This window comes from Paroedura picta, chromosome 8 (assembly GCF_049243985.1).
Source record: "Paroedura picta isolate Pp20150507F chromosome 8, Ppicta_v3.0, whole genome shotgun sequence".
Lineage (NCBI taxonomy): Eukaryota > Metazoa > Chordata > Lepidosauria > Squamata > Gekkonidae > Paroedura > Paroedura picta.
Window position 1 is genome coordinate 66,279,630 of NC_135376.1, and position 17,127 is coordinate 66,296,756.

Genomic DNA, 17,127 nt, shown 5'->3' on the forward strand with positions numbered 1-17,127 from the left:
TATTATGATTATTGAAATGCACCTGGTTTTAGACTTTTGAACATTCTTCTGATAAGTTGTGCAGATGTACCCTATGCTACTGTCATGTTAAGGTTAATGAACTACTATTTAATTTTCCCACTGTAAATCATGGGGGGGGATTAGAGTTTGGAAAAATGGCTCCCATCAATTTACACTCAGAAAGCAAAGAGGTCGTGCAACATATGCTTAGTAATCTTGATGGATTCTCAATTGTAAGAAGCCAGCCAGCCTCAGCAGTAAGAAAAAGAGCTGTGTCCTGGACCTCATTGGTCGTTTGTGATGGGCCTCAGAAGGCAAACATTCTCCTGCTTTATCCACTCTAAGAAGAGACTGAGTCAACCCAACCAACAGAAGAAGGATGATGGCTGGAGACTGGATTTTAACAAAGTCCTGGCAATAACTTTTTGTTTCCTAGGGCCATTCCACACAATGACCAATGTTGCTAAATGTTTGCAGTATGCAGAAACGCTATATTTAATAGTGGAATTTTGTCATTCCGCATACCTTCAATTCTAGTGTAATATTGAAGTCCCAGTAGCGGTCTATTCATTCCCCACAGGTTTTCAAGTCTTGCTGAAATCGCAACAAATGAGGCGATATTTTTCCGCGCTTCTTCCCGCCCTTGGCCATCAATCAAACAGAACAGCCAATGAACTGTTGTGTTCATGCTCCCAGAAAGCCCCTTTCCCTTTAAAACTGTTTAAAACTTTTAAAAACTGTTTTTTAAAAGTCCCAAAACCCCAGCAGCAACTAATATTTGTTCATTTATTGTCTCAGAAAGACCTTTTTCACTGGCGTAGGAGCTGGTGCTTAATCATTTACACATTCTTCAAGTAAAAAAAAAATCCCTCCCTCCCAATGTGTGCGATTTGTGGCCGAAATTATGGGCAGTGTCAAGCAGTGGGCTTTATTGTGCTTGGAAACTTTAAAGACAATTGTAGAAGGGAGCTTTGTTTTACTGTTAAGCACTTCTGTGGAGGGACTTCAGCTAGAGAAGCCTCGCTTATTCGTTGCTTTCGCCAGTATAAGGGGGGAAATGGCGATCGCATCTCTGGAAGCTCGGGGGCGAGAGCTAGGAAGGGACATTCTTTCTACCGCTATTTTGAGAACGCACATGTATTTCGCTGATGTGTTGCGGCTTGTTCTCAGAAGTGTAGCGGTTTTTTCAGGGGGAATCCACTTTTCTGGATTTCCCCCTAAGCGCTATAAAATTCCAATTGTTGCTGGAGTTTCACGGGAGTTTTGCGGCTTGTTTGCAACGACATGCAGAATGTTAAATTAGTAGTGTTTACATAAGGTAAGACTTCGGCTACATTTAAGTCGTGCGGAATGACCCCCAGCAATCTTCCATTCTGCCTGTACCCTCTTTCTCTCTTGGATAATGCTGGACAAAAATGTGGTATAGAGTTCTGGTTTGTGAACAAGAAAGGACCCCCAGTGTGCTAAAATGCATCTATTTGGATGATACAACCAATTGTGGTTAGATCAAAGACATCCTAAGCTGGACATTCTCCATGCTTGATTCTGTGCACATGGAGAGATGTCAAAAGACAAAGACTACACCAGGTTTGTTCTAATTAGGAAGAGACTGAGGTTTTCCCAAGGTGCCTGAATACAGTCTGATCAACGTTAACCAATGGACATGAACTTTTTGGAGAACATGAATCTTCTGTCTCAGCCCCATGCCTGGTTGATAACAGTATGTCATATGACCTTGTTTGGCACAACACTGCTAAATGTCTTGTGACTCTTATCTAACATGCAAAATATCAGTGACTTATAATTCCCACCATATTAGGGCTAGTCCTTGTGAAGCCAGGCAAATACTTCGATTTATTAGCCAATTCATGCCCATCCCTACAATTGATCCAGTGCTGCTACTTAACTAGACAGTGTATTTATTAGCTGAACTAATAAATTTACCCTGCCCTTCCCTGAAGGCTGGGGGCAGCCTACAGAAGGCTTAAAATGCATAATAACATTAAACATTAACTTAGGTCTTTACATTTTTAAATTATTTTAATTAATAACTAAACTGGTTGGTACATCCTATGGCTGCCACCTCTTTATGAGGAACTTTAAGATAGTCACTAAACTGGGAGGGGGGATACAGAGTTCTTAAAGAGTTTGTCTATGGAATGGACAAAGTTCTAACCTAAATGATCCAGTGCTGGCAAAAGGAGAACCCATGAGGAAAGGAGGATACCAGAGATAGGAGAGCCATAGCAGCTATAGACACACCTAGGGAGAACATGGGATTTCTGCACCCCTGCAGATTCTCACAGCCCCCTTATAGCTCTAAGCATTTTCCTTCTAATGTCTCATATCTGTTGTGAAGACTTCTTTAACAGCCAGAAAACCTTCAGTTCTTCCCATGGCTGTGGGCTAGCTTCCTCTTCTAATTAATTTGTGGATCATTCACCTTCTGCTTCTCATTTCCTCCACTCTCTCTTTGGAGCAGCCTTTCTCAGATTCTTACCATTGAGAAACCCATGAAACATTCTTTGGGCTTCATGAAACCCAATAAGCACTGCAATGGAAGCATGACTGTGTACATGCCCACATGAGGTCCCTCCTCTTCCCACCCACTCCAGGCTCATCACTGGCCATTTTGGAATGAGGTGGCTCGTCATGACCATATATGGTCATCATATCTCTTGATAATGTTTGACAAATTTTAAAAATATATTACAAATAATTGCCAGCCATTCAGGAAACTCTTCCAAGGCTGTCATGACATCCCGTGGTTTCATGAAACCTTGGTTGAGAAAGTCTACATTGGAGGGTGAAACTAGCTTAGTCGCTCCTCAGATTTTCTGTTTTAGCCTTCTTACCAGTATGAAATTTTCCGGGTGGCATATCTGCTAAAGAGATTTCTTCTCCACACAGATCTCATCTTAAACAAACCAAATGTTAGCCCTTCATCCTGTGTAGCAGAATACAGAGCCTGCGGACTGTTTTTCCACAATAGCTCTCTATCACCCTCTGCTGCCTATTAACCACACAGACTCCTAGATGGTGAGACTTGAAAAGACGCTGTACAAGGCTAGATTGGTATGTTCACAAACCATGTCAAATGCCAGTGAAAGGATGATTTTGCTGCCGGAAAATACAGAGGTGTGCAATTAAGTATGTCATTTATGTCATCATTGATAACATGCCAATAGTATGACAACACTGAAAAGCAAGCCCTTTCGACTTTGTGGCACACACACATACACACACACATTGTGGTGCAGCCTAAGGGTCAAATGACGAGTCTGGAATTCCATTCATGTAACTCCAGCATCGCATTTAGTCCCCAGATCACCTTGGGTTTGAAACTCTTGTTCTTTGCTGAGAAGCAAACATACATGTGCTCTCTTCCCACTATGCTGATAACATAATGTGTGGTGTGGGTGTTCCATTTGTACATTCATGGGTGGAAAGAGCTAACCAACGCCATTTGGTCCTCTCTTTTGAGGCAAAAGAATTGTATGATCTGGCTTCAGTAACAAAGGCACCCTGTGGAATGCCCACATCACATCTTGTGAGCACCACAGAGATTGGGCACCGACTAGCTTAGCTATTAAGCTGGATGTTAATAAACACTAAAACATATCTGTTCCACATAATATATTTCTGGAAAGGCCTTGGAGGAGGAGCATGTTTCATGGCTTAAGTGCCACTCAGTGCTGTCCCACCCCTTAGTGCCTCCTCCTCCAACTGGCATGACTATCTGTCCAGCGGCCAGCCAATTGCCTTCCATCACCAACCCCTGATCACCACCATCCTCCTTCCACTTCCCTCTGAGGCTCAGAGGCTGTAGATCTGTGCTGTGTGAGAGCTGCCCCTGCCGGTGAGTTCTCTAACAACTGCCTGCAGCCTTTTCAGGTCCTTGGGGGAGGGGTAGGCTGTCTGCAGAGTTCTTCCACCACCACCCCAATCTAGCGCCCGTTGTATTCCTGAATGCAACGGGCTTGGCCCCTAGTACCTTTATAAGAAGCTAAAGATACATCAGTTTTAAAACTGTATAGAATGTTAAACCACATTGAGACCTCTTTTGGTGTCCAAAGAATCTCCTCGTAACGATTCAGCATGAGAAATGCGGTCAGATTCATATATGGATACCAATCTACCTTCTTCCACCTATCCCTTCAATATGGATGGATAAGGTGAGCTGTAATGGATTTGACAGTTATATTCTGATTTCTCTTCAGATTTGGCAGTTTGAGTTAGGGAAAATCAAGAAAATCCAGGAAAAGGGAAATGTTTTCAGTGGTATGCTTATGAAGGAAGACTACTAGTTTAAATGAGCAAATAACATCCTTGTTAACTTCCCTTGTGTATTTGGTGCAAAGTATGACACAAAAAGATTTGTCTAAGGTTCATTGAGGTGTGGACCTTCTATGAACTGTATACTTCTAAATGATGTAATGAATGCCAGTGCAAAGGCTAGAACTAAGTTTGAGTTCTGTGGCACCTTTAGGACCTGCAATGTTTTATCCCGGGGATAAGCTTTCCTGTGCAGACATACTTCCTCAAATACATTAAAACAGAAGTTCTGCTTCACTGTATCTGAAGAAGTATGCCTGCACAAGAAAGATTATCCCCGGGATAAAATGTTGCGGGTCCTAAAGGTGCCACCGAATTTAAACTTTGTTCTGCCGCTTCAGACAAACATGGCTATCTACCGGAACATACATCTTCCCTGTCTAAATAGTTTAGAGGTCTATTGATTTGGTAGACTGGCACTTTGCTTCAGAATGTCTCTCTATGGAATTCGGCAATCTGCAAGTCACACAAAACTCACATAGTCTGCATTTCCTTTGCAGTCTGAAACACTTCCTACAATTTATTTAACAAAAGCTTCTCTTAGAGTTGGTACTTCTTCCATACTATTTTTATTGAATGGGTTCACCTGAATGATCTGATTGCCTCACTCCTATATTAGCAACCTGATGTCCCTCGGCTAACGTGGGGTGGTTTGGGGGGGGGGGGTTAGTGGGGTTAGTTAGTGCTTGCCTGTTGCCTAACGTTGATAGTGTGGATTGGTTTAAATGGTCTTAACTATGGGTTTTATAGTAATTTTTATCTTGTAAACCGGCGGTATAAAAGTTTAATAATAAATAAATAATAAATAATAAAATAAATAAAGTATTGAATGTTACTTTTGCTTACTAAATGGATGGCTGGATTAGGCAATGTGTGGAAGCTTTCCATTGCATTGAGGTAAATAATACCACCTGATCAATAACATTCAATAAAACCTCAATTACAGGGACATTTTTTTCCTCTGGGCAACTGGTAACCCCAACAACAGAAATCAGGCAAAAACAGCTGCTATGAAAAATTTAGAATTGTAGCCCACATTCACATGTATGAACAAGCTCACAAAATGTAGCCTCTAAGAATGACCAAGAATTTCAGGTAGTTGAGCCAAATGGAGCACTTTATTTATACTTTGATTGATGTTATGCAGCCCTTGGCTTTTACAGCAGCATACAAATAATCTCAGAATGTATTCCTTGCATTCATTCCTTGAATGAATGTATTCATTCCTTGCACACCTCCTGTCCTTATCAGATGCATAAATCATATCTGTATAATTACAGCTCTGAGTCTGCAAAAGCATTACCATAAGGGTTCCCAAAGTGGACAGTATGCCCCCCTTTGATGGGGTGGAAGGATCTGGGGGGGCACTGTAAAATTTTCGGGCACTAGGGGAAGCAGCATTCTGATCCCTCCTGAAGCTGCATTTTCCTAAAGAGAGAGGTTCCAAGGTGGCTTGTAATTGCCTGCCTCTGAGCAGTAGTGACCCTGGACTTCCTTGGTGGCCTCCCATCCCAGTGCTGACCAGGGTCAACCCTACTTAATTTCTTGAAGAAACAGGAGCTTCAGAAGATGGGCAGGATGGGGTCATATTCCATACCCCTTCCCAGCCTCTGTCCTTCCCAGGCTCCACCCCAGATCTGCAGGAATTTCTTAACTCAGGGTTGGCAACCCTTCAACAGAAGTCTCCATCTTTAAGAGGCTGGAAAAGCCTTCTCCTGCTTGCTCCTGGTCATGAGATTTTCCATTACCTGCCTCTCTCTCTCTCTCTCTCTCTCTCTCTCTCTCTCAGTGTGTGTGTGTGTGTATTTCTCCACAATGAGAACCGAAAGTGGTTTTTCAAAGGACTTTTACCATTCCACTCAATGTGCATTTCCTGAGCATGCAGAGAAAAATCTGAGGAGGGACCAAGTCATTGCCATCTATGGAAAATAGCTATTAATTTATGTTCTGTATGATCGTCTCATCCTGCCCTGGATGGCCCAGGCTAGCCAATCCCATCAGATCTCAGAAGCTAAACAGGGTCAGGCCTGGCTAGTATTTTGATAGGAGACCACCAAGGAATTCCAGGGTCACTCTGCATAGGTAGGCAATGGCCAGCCACCTGTTAGCCTCTTGCCTTGAAAACCCTGTAAGATCACCATAAGAAAGCTGCAATTTAATGGAACTTTACACACATATAGAATTACCTCCTCTATTAAGCATGCACCCTAAATTATGTTGTATCTAAACTCCAAGCGACATAAGAAACAAAAAGTCATATCCACCAGCCACCTGTTAACCCATCTGTGAGCCTCAAGAGTTTACTGCGACAACAGTGAATTGAAGAAGTGCCTTTAAGAACTAAGTGTTCAGTGAAGCAAGGACAGCCTTGGTTTGTATATGAATGATTTATCAGATAGACTTTTATCAGATAGACAATATATTCATGAATCAGCAGTAAACTTCAGAGTGTCAAAGCTGCATTTTAAGAATATATGTTGACTAGAAACTGTTGACTAGAAACAACTAGAGAAATGATCATTGTAATTTTATTCTAAATATATATTTATATTACTATGCTATTCCTTAGCTGGCCAAAATAAATGTTTCTGTTCAGCAAACACATAATAATAATAATAATAATAATAATAATAATAATAATAATAATAATAATAATAATAATAATAATAATAATAATAATAATAATAATAATAATAATAATTATTATTATTATTATTATTATTATTATTAAAAGCTGTTCCTTGTGAAACTCAGAGCAGTTTCCAATAAAATAAAACATAAAATTAGTATAAAATATAAATTTGAATACATATATTAAATTATAACATTTAAACAAATGTAAACAGTTGCCCACTCACCTATCGGTCCTCCAAACCAGCCTTTCTCAACCACTTTCAGTGAGAAACCCCTAAAACATTCTTCAGGTTTCAAGAAACCCCTGAAGTGGTGTGGTAGGGCAGCATATGGTTGGGAAACATAGCTGTGTATATGCCCACCCATGGTCCCTCCCCTTCCCAACCCCTCCAGGCCCATCATTGGCCATGAGGGGGGAGGGGGTTCAACCTGACCATATATGGTCATATCACCCAATAAATATTTAACAAAATTTTAAAATATATTAAAAAATTAACTCCGACCCATTCAGGAAACCCATCCAGGGCTGTCAAGAACCCCAGGGTTCCATGAAACTCTGGTTGAGAAAGCTTGCTCCACATTAATGTGATATCTGGCAATAAATCTCATGAGTCCATGAGAAGAGATGGCCTTTTTGGTGACAGCCCCTGTTATGGAAGGAAGTAAGCTTGACTCTTTCATTTGCCAGAGACAGCTGAATGCCATTATTATGGTTGTAAATTGTGATTTTCCCCTTATCTGGATGGGCCAGCTCTCAGAAATTAAATGAGATCAGCCATGATTAGCACTTGGATGGGAGACCCCCAAGAAAATTGAGGGTTGCTATGTAGAGGCAGGCAATGGCAAATCCCCTCTGAAATCTCCTGCTTTGAAATCTCTGTGAGAGGTTGCCACAAATTGGCTGAGATTTTGAAGATGGAAAAAAAGCTAATAAATATTTTAAATAAAGAAAAATAAATAAATAATCTGCTTGAAAAATCATATTTTGGAAGATCTGTTCAGATTGGTTTAAGCATACAAGATGCCTGTAGTAGCATGCTGTTTACAGCACTACCTGTAGGGTTTGTGTGTTTGCTATTTAATTACCACTGAGGTGGGCGGTCACGTTCCATTTCAGCCATAAGAGAAAGCAGAGGGCATTCACACCAGGGGTTAATAGGCCTTTGTATCTGCCATCCCTGCAAGTTTTAAAGAAACAATGGAGGGCACTCGGCAGCAAGTCTCACTTCAACGAAACTTGCAAAGACAAACCATTTGGCAAGCAAATCCCCCTTTTGACAGAATTGTGGGGTTCACAAATAGCATGGAAGTACAAGTTCTTTTAAAGGCCACCTGCTAATAACTTGTCCTGGGCAGGCCACAAGTGAGGCTTGCTGCTGAATACTCTCCATTGTGTCTCCTTTGCCACTTAAAAAAATGCAACAGCAGCTTCCCAGCTTTTAAATGTCAGTACTGTTTCGGCGCTGCACATGCCACTCGGCAACAGGGAGGGGGGGAAAGCTCTGTAACCTTGGCAACGGGCTGAGCGATACCAAGAATCCACACCCTGCCCAGGATGCTGGAGTGGAATTGATGCTTAAACCCCCAACCGGGCGGGTGCGGAAGGCTCGTGGCTGCTGTCCTCCATGCCGAGGGGCTCTCCTAAGTCCCTGTAGTTTCTGTTCCTGAAAAGGGGGGGCTTCCGTTTTCGAAGTGAGCTCCTGTGATGACGTGCTGATGCTCAGCTGCTAGCTGCAGTGTCACTGCAATGGCTGAAGGGCGGCTGTTGGAGTCTCGCAATGAGCTCAGGCTCCCAGGAGGGAGAAGAGCATCCAGTGCATCACCCAGCAACTGCAACCTGCCCGTGAAATTCCTCTCTTGCTCTTGCCTCACTTAGGCCGGCCTGATCCTTCACTTTAAGAGTGTGCATGGTGAGCAGATTTTTTTTTTAAACCCTACAGTTGATTCCAACCTTCTCTCTTCCCTCTCCCTTCTCCTTCTCCTCTATAACTGCTTCCCTGGACTTGCTTGATGAATCCTGGTCTCCTCTGGTCCCCTCTGTTGGGAGGTTAGAAAAATAGCATCTCCAGCAGCAGGGATGGGATGCACTCTTTTGAATTTTTCTCTTTTTTTCATTAAAAAAAGGTAGCTTTGTGCAGTGTGAATGGCAAAACATAGCAAAAACATGCCCTTTTAAAATCTGTCTGCTAGGAACAGCCGACAGGTTTTAGAATGTAGTGCTCTGCAATACACCGAACGGTACTTTCATCAGGTAAAGGAGACATGCAATGTGTCCATCATGATGGAGCATGCCTGTAAGGTCAGTTCTGTGCATACTTGTACTTCTTTCTCTCTTGAAACCATGTTGGTGTCTTAACACATACAGTTATATAACAGCCTGCCTGTGCTTCTGGAGTATGCCATTGCAAAGTCTCTGGTCTTGCATGCTGCGCCTTGCAGAATTCTACTCTGTAGCAAGCAGCTGCAGCTGGTTAATGAAATCTAGATATTATTCCTGATGCTGAGACAGTTTACCAGAGGCAGGCCTTGCTAATTTCATTGCATTACATTCTGTTGCACAGAGAGATACACCCATCTTGATTCAGATACTTCCGAAAGGGTGGCGTGGAGCTGAGCGGCGGCTAGCTACCAACACCGATTCAGACTGTAGTTTTGTATATTTAGCATTAACTTGATTGTCTGGGCCTTGCAAGTTACAATTAATTCGGTTTGCTGTGGACATGCCCTGGGTCATTCTGCCCTCTCCCCCTCTTAGGTTTTATGACATGAGAAACCTCTGGGGCGGAACAGAAAATTAAAAGGGGATTTCTCATTTCACAACCGCCTATTCCCTTGTTCAATGTAAATGTCATTTGAACTCATTAAGCTGCTATACCTTTCATTTGGAGATGCTTAACGATGCAGACAGTCTGAAGTACGGCTTTTTTATGATGGAGTTTGGAATGCAAAAGTACTCAATGTATAGCTGATCGAGATGTTACTACTTTTCACCTCAGAATACAAAAGGCGGGGGGGGGGGGCTGTTGTATAGCAACGATTCACGAGTACCGTAGTCTTAACATTTTGAGCTGTTGTTGTTGTTGTTGGCCTACCCAAATTTGCATGCTGTTGACTTTGACAACATCATGCTTGGCTTTAAACATGGCTTTTTTATTACACACACACACACACACACACACACACACACACACACACACACACACATATATATATATATATATATATATATATATATACATACACACACACACACACATATATATATATACACATACACATATATATGCACACACACACACACACACACACACACACACATATATATATATTGGCCAGTGCTTCCTTGTAATTGTGTGGGAAAGGGAGATTTCGGAAGCGGATTTGTCACTTTTGAAGTGTATTATTTTCCTAATAGTTCTAATAGAACAGCAAAGGCAACTCTTGGAGCAATCCCTCACTGTCATTACCATCATATATGGAAAATTAGAAGAAAGATCCAGAAGGTGGAGCAACTTCAGTCTTCAGTGTCTAATTTCAAAAGGACTATTGGGCTGAAGTACCCCCTCATTCTAGCTATTTGATGCAGCAGACCACTGAAAAGGGGCAGGGGACTTCCTGACGGCAGCCTTAAAATCAGAGACCCTGAACAGCATTACTATGTCCAGAGGCACAGAGTGTGCAATCATGCTAGCATTTGAACGCTTCAGGTTCATGCACGTATGTCTAAACCCTGGGGAAAGCTTTGGCACTTTATCTCACTTGATTTATAACTACTATGTAAGTAACTTTGCTGCAATTACATATTGAAGGCAATTCTCATAAGATTTCCAAGATATAAAAATCAAAGGATATTTAAATTTTATTTAGCTGATCATAGCTCTTTTTAGCATGGCGTTGAACAACTCTAATGGTTGTTTTTTCTCTTACAAGAAAATACAACATGTGTGCCTCATACCAGTAACTGAATACATAGATCCTTGGCAGTCTATATTATATTAGAACCACTGCAACATAAATTATGTGTAAGTACAAAAGCAACTAGAGTATATTCATTCCAAAGGTCATGGAGCTAAGTACAATGTGCAAGACGCATAACTGCATGGACTATCTTGACTAAACCCCATTGTCTAAGTCTTAATTGTGCCAATTATCTAAACTAATCTTATGTGTATACCAAGTAGAACAAATTGAGAGTCCAGTGGCACCTTTAAGACCAACAAAGTTTTATACAAGGTATGAGCTTTTGGGTGCAGGCACACTTCCCCAGATACAATATCATGGAATACTAAGTAGTTTCAATAAGAAGAAAGCCCTGCCATTTACTGAAATATCTAAAGATCACTTTTTAAATGTTCTCGTTCTACCATTCAGGAAAACATCTTGTGGAACTGGCTTAGAAAATAAATGTACATACCAAACATCCTTTGCAATGAACCCAAAACTGTTCCAGACTCTCAAAGTTGAATTCTTACCTACAAAAATTCAGATATGCCTCTTTACCTCCATAGCTGGAACTTATTTAATCACGTAACCTTCATGGACTCTTAGGGCAACTTTTACTTGCTGCTATCTTAAGCCTTCTGAGTGTCATATTCATAATAAAATTTGAGTCTAGTAGCACCTTTAAGACCAACAAAGATTTATTCAAGGTGTGAGCTTTCGAGCGCAAGCACTGTTCCTCAGACTAAGAACTCCCTACATGACAGTGGGAATATATAGCAAAATTAATTCTGTTAAATGAGTAAACTGTGTCACACATCCAAATTCAACCATATGATTTATTCTTTGCCAAAACAGCCAATCAATCCCCTGGAATTCAGTTGTAGTCACAAAAACATAGGAGAAATAAAAGGCTCCCACCCCACCATTTACTGTTTGCCCAATCTGTTCCCATTTGTCCCAAAGTTGGAGTGGGAGCCTTTGATCACTGACAGCTCTGAAAGGACCCAGATCTCTGTTGACAGCTCATTTCACCAGCTGGAGCCAGGGCCAAAAAAGCTCTGGCCAAGGCCAGCCACACTTTCTTGGGACCACTAACTGGCTGGCATTAGCTTAACAGAGAGCTCTTTGGAAAACATACTTGGAGATGTGGTCCCTCAAGGTATGTAGGACCAAATCATCAGCCCGCTTGGTGTAGTTGTTAGGAGTGCAGACTTCTAATCTGGTGAGCTGGGTTTGATTCCACGCTCCCCCACACGCAACCAGCTGGGTGTCCTTCGCCTCGCCACAGCACTGATAAAGCTGTTCTGGCAGAGCAGTGATATCAGGGCTCTCTCAGCCTCACCTCCCTCACAGGGCATCTGTTGTGGGGAGAGGAAAGGGAAGGGGATTGTAAACCAATTTGAGACACCTTTGGGTAGAGAAAAGTGGCATATAAGAACTCTTCTTCTTCATGAAAGTTTGAGAGTTAAACCCACCAATTCCAAAGGAACTTTTAATAAAGATTGGAATAGTGCCTGAAAGTGTGCAAGTACTGAGTGGACGATACAGTCTACCTCAGGCACTGAACCTATGGATAGGCAACAGCATTAGTGCTCAACAGGAAATTGCCAGTATCTTCCCACTTGGAGCTAATGCAAGACCAATGTCTCTCAAGACCCAAAATGCAGTACTGTGCACTGTTGGACTAGTACTAGAAACAGACAAATTCAATTTCCCACTTGGTTGTGAATCTCCCTGGTGAATTTCTGAGCCTAACATATCCCACAGGGTTGGAGCAGGCTTGCCACTTTCCCACAGAGCTCACCCCTAGGTCTCAGCTCCCACTGCTGATCCTGTGGCCAGTGGGAGAATAGGTTTTTAAAAATCACCATTGGGCCACAGTGTGACTTGTGTTTTACCCCTCCATGTGGAAATGGCCTAAAAAGCCTAAATTGTTTTATGTAAAAAAAAAAAAAAACCTTTTATAACTTGGTTCTTGTAAATCTGGACACTTTATAGCTTGTTTATCTTTTATCACTCATAAAAGTATCAACCTTTTTTTAAAAAAAGGGGATCATTAAATAAGCTTTATTCAGCTCAGCCGTTTTGATTACTGTGCAAACAACATCAGACTTGTTCATTAGCACTGAACTTTATGAGTAACTGTAGGCATATTAAAATGGGATTTATATGATTGTTTAAGGTTTATTGAGTGCTGTAACCTTCTATTTATATCAAGTGATCTGTATATACCACTGCTTTCAAGTTCATTTCTTTCCTAGGATGTTTCAGAGTTGACCACAAATTTTAATACCAACAGTTGCACCAACTTGCTATCCCTAATTAGCATTGCTATTGTTACATGTTGTCTATTGCCCTGAACCAGTCCACTGGAAGGGCAGTACAGGAAGCAAATTAATATACTAATACCAATGCCAATGCCAATGCCAATGCCAATACCAATACCAATACCAATACTAATACTAATACTACTGTGCAGTCCATCCAAGTCTGCTGTTGCACAGTCTCTCTTCATAACAATGGAAGGTACAGTAGTTTAAAACCACGGCTATGAATGGACCTTAGCAATATTGCTAGATATTCATAGGCCAAGATGCAGTTGTATGTTTAAACCCCACTTATTTCACTTATAAGATTCCCTAGAGGATGGTTACGTTGTTGGACCTTTGATATTAGTAGACCCAAGATATATGTCTTAAAATATAAGGTTGCTTGCTGAAGACTAACTTTGTTAGTTTCCCTGTAAAAACCAATTTAAAGAAATACTACGCCATATTGATAAGTTCACTGATGAAGTAAAAATGAAAATGAGGCTGTTGTACCTAGGAACTCATTCTGTTTATAACAGTTTATATTGTTTGAATAAAGGTTTGCCATCGCCAGTTTGAAAACTACCTTTTTCCTGTCTATACATCTGTGGCTGATGGGTCGTCTCTGCTTATACAGTGAGTTAAGACTAACACCAAATGCTTGCAAGAAGTATGGCAAGTGACATATCTGTGAAGGTCAATGTTTTAAAGGTCATTTAGGAAGAAGCAAAGTTTTTTATAATTTGACCAGAGTCATCTGTACCTCAGCCTTTTGCTGGCAGACAATCCAAGTGGCTTTCTAAATACAGTTATTACATATAATTTATCAAAAAAAATATCAAAACAATAACTTTTATTCATTGCCAGGAAGAGGAGAAAGAAGGAGGTTCGGTAACAAATTTTAAAACCATTCATAAGTAACACACAGATTTTGTTGAGCCTGTCAGGTAATTAGGTTTCAGGGTCAACTTCTGCATGCACAGAACAGTTCAGCCAAGCTTTTATTCTTGTGGTAAAGAGTAGCCTTCTCTCAGCTTCAGCAACCTCATGGTATAAGTGGAATCTCCTCCCAGAAGTTACAATTCATTAGGCAGTTTCCCTCAGACATTGGGTTTTGAGACAACTAAAGCCTCTTCCTCAGATATCAACAATACGGCCTGCTTTTTCCACCAAAGGCAGAATTTGAGAATGGCATTTCAGCCCTCTGTAAGCCTAAACTTTATCTCCAAACATATTGGTTATACTACTTGCACACAAGGCAGACTCCCAAGAGATTCTCTCCCTACTAACACTCTGATTATACAAAGCTCAACCGGCCTGACAGTATGACAGGTTTTTCTGTTGTCCCCCAACCCTGGCCATACTTCTTCATCTCTCTGTGGGTCCTGATTGGTTGCTAGATGCTCTCTACACACCCCAACGAGGCATATAAGGGACTTGTGACTGGCAGGAAGGTGCAGGTTCCCTACCCACCTGTCATAATATCCTATTCATGAATTTTGGAAAACTTGTCTTGAAAATGCCCACTGTGATGGTGGAAAGTGCTGTCAAGTCACAGTTGACTTATGGTAATGCCCTAGGGTTTTAAAAGAAAGAGACCTTGAGGGTTCTTTGCCATTCCCTGCCTCCACATCATGTCCCTGGTATTCCTTGGAGGTCTCTCATTCAAATACTAACCAGGGCCACTCCTGCTTTAGCATCCAAGATCTGACAAGATCAGCCTTACCTGAGTTATCCAGGTGAAGGCACAATGCCCTGTACAGCTTACAAAATTATGAGAGAGAGATTCCATAAAACATAAAATTATTTACATTTCTAAACTTCTTGTTAGACTTTTCACAGCTCGAAGTTGTTAGTTTCTATTCTTCAGCTACATTTGAAAAATAAACTACAATATTAAGTACAAATCTGGGATATTCTTCACCATTAACAAAACCAGATTTTATATCTAACAGATGCATAAAGAGATAATGGAGTTTGCATGGAAATTTACTTTTATATCATTATTGTTATTCAGCTTCTTTCCCAATCTCTTCCCGTAGATAGCATAGAGGACAGATGGATCATTATTTTGACATGGCAATATAGCTGTTACCTCTGGAGGAGAAAATACTTCTGAGAATATTATACTTAAGTATTTAGCCCATAAAGTGGCTTTTGCAGAATTTTTCATTTGGCAGAAATAGCAGTATTCAACCCGGGTGATTTGACAAAGGGATATCACATTTGATTCTGCAGTGGTTTGCAGTGGAGAGCCAGCTTGGTGTAGTGGTTAGGAGTGTGGACTTCTAATCTGGCAAATTGGGTTCAATTCTGCACTCCCCCACATGCAGCCAGCTGGATGACCTTGGGTTCTCCACAGCACCGATAAAGCTGTTCTGACCGAGCAGTAATATCAGGGCTCTCTCAGCCTCACCCTCCCTCCCAGGGTGTCCGTTGTGGGGAGAGGAAAGGGAATGGCGACTGTAAGCCACTTTGGCCTATTATGTACGGAGTGGAAGGTCTGCATTCGGGGTGTAATGGCGGCGGCTAAAATTACCAATTATGCACGTCGCAGGCGGCAACCGGGCGCAGAGTCAACATATGCCGCCGAAAAAGCTGTATTAGTGAAATGCAGAAGAAAGTGGAGCTTCCCGGGCTACCAGGGCACAACCAGAAGTGGCTCTGGATTGGCAGCGTGCATAATCGGCTGCTCTGGGTTTTGCTGCCATTGCGTTCCATCCCGTGCGTTTGTGGTTTGCTTCGCTTCTTCCTCCTCCGCATTCTCCATGCCGCTGTTTCAGCGGCCATGCATAATAGGCCTTTGAGACTCCTTTGGGTAGAGAAAAGTGGCATATAAGAACCAACTCTTCTTCTGAATGTATGAATAGTTATTTAGATAGTCTTGACATTGACTTACAGTTTACTATTGTGTGGCCTTCATTGGGGGTAAATATACAGTTAGGGCTGCTATTTGGCTTTTCCAAGCTGGTACTCAGTGAACACATAACAGAAAATTTGGGGTGTGGCCATCCCTACAACATATCAAAGTCATTTTCAGCTGTATAAGTGGAAGTGGCTTCACTGTGTTGTGGAGGTATTGTAGCATCTGGTTGAGAGATTCTTGGAGATTTGAGGGTGAGATTTAGGGAGAGAAGAGACTTCAGAACAGTATAATACATAGTATAGTACACCCTCCAAAGCAGATTGTTTCTCAAGGGGAACTGATCTTTCTGTACTGTGGATCAGATAACAACCCTACAACAGCATGACATTTGTTTTGGTGACACAGCTATCTTCAGGGATTGTGGCTGATGGTTGGCAATTCTATTATAGACCGTTTACGCACTGGGAACTTCACTGCCCCAGCACCCATGCAGGAGCACAAATCGGGGGGCAGATGAGGCACACCAGACCAAATGCTCCCCTGTGTGGGTGCAGGAAGAGGAAGGTCAACCTGCCATGTCTAAAACTCCAGCCTTCAGCCCAGCATGAAACCTCCAGTGCATAAACAGTCATAGGGATGCCAGTTCCAGGTCCCATTCTGCACACATCGGATAATGCACTTTCAGTGCACTTTAGAAGTGGATTATCCTGTTCTGCACAGGAAAATCCAGCTGCAAAAGTGCACTGAAACTGCATTATCCAATGTATGTAGAATGGTGACATAGATCAGTTCCACAGTATATTCCACTGAGGTCCCTCCCAACTACAAAATCTGTCCACTCCTAGCTCTACGTTCCAAGTCTCCAGGTATTTTCCAACCAATCGTCTTTATCAGCATTTATATGTTTGGGCTATGGACAAAGCCGGTAGCATTGGGGTGTGTGTTAAATCCGTCCCCCCTGCTGCAGTCCCAATCCTCAGGCACTTGGTTTGAAAAAAAAACAACAATGTTTCTGTACCTGGGCTGCAACATGTTTCCTGT

At 41.7% G+C, this 17,127-nt stretch overlaps 1 protein-coding gene across 19 annotated transcripts in view; it reads left to right on the forward strand.

The window, feature by feature from the left end:
- Window positions 1-8,558: 8,558 nt before the first annotated feature.
- The window catches only part of JAKMIP3 (Janus kinase and microtubule interacting protein 3), a 144,257-nt gene continuing 135,688 nt past the window's right edge, over window positions 8,559-17,127 (forward strand). For all 19 annotated transcript variants that reach the window (XM_077350141.1, XM_077350144.1, XM_077350143.1 and 16 more), the window contains exon 1: window positions 8,559-8,879. The gene's annotated coding sequence lies outside the window, so the exon portion shown is untranslated. The remainder of the gene's footprint in view (window positions 8,880-17,127) is intronic.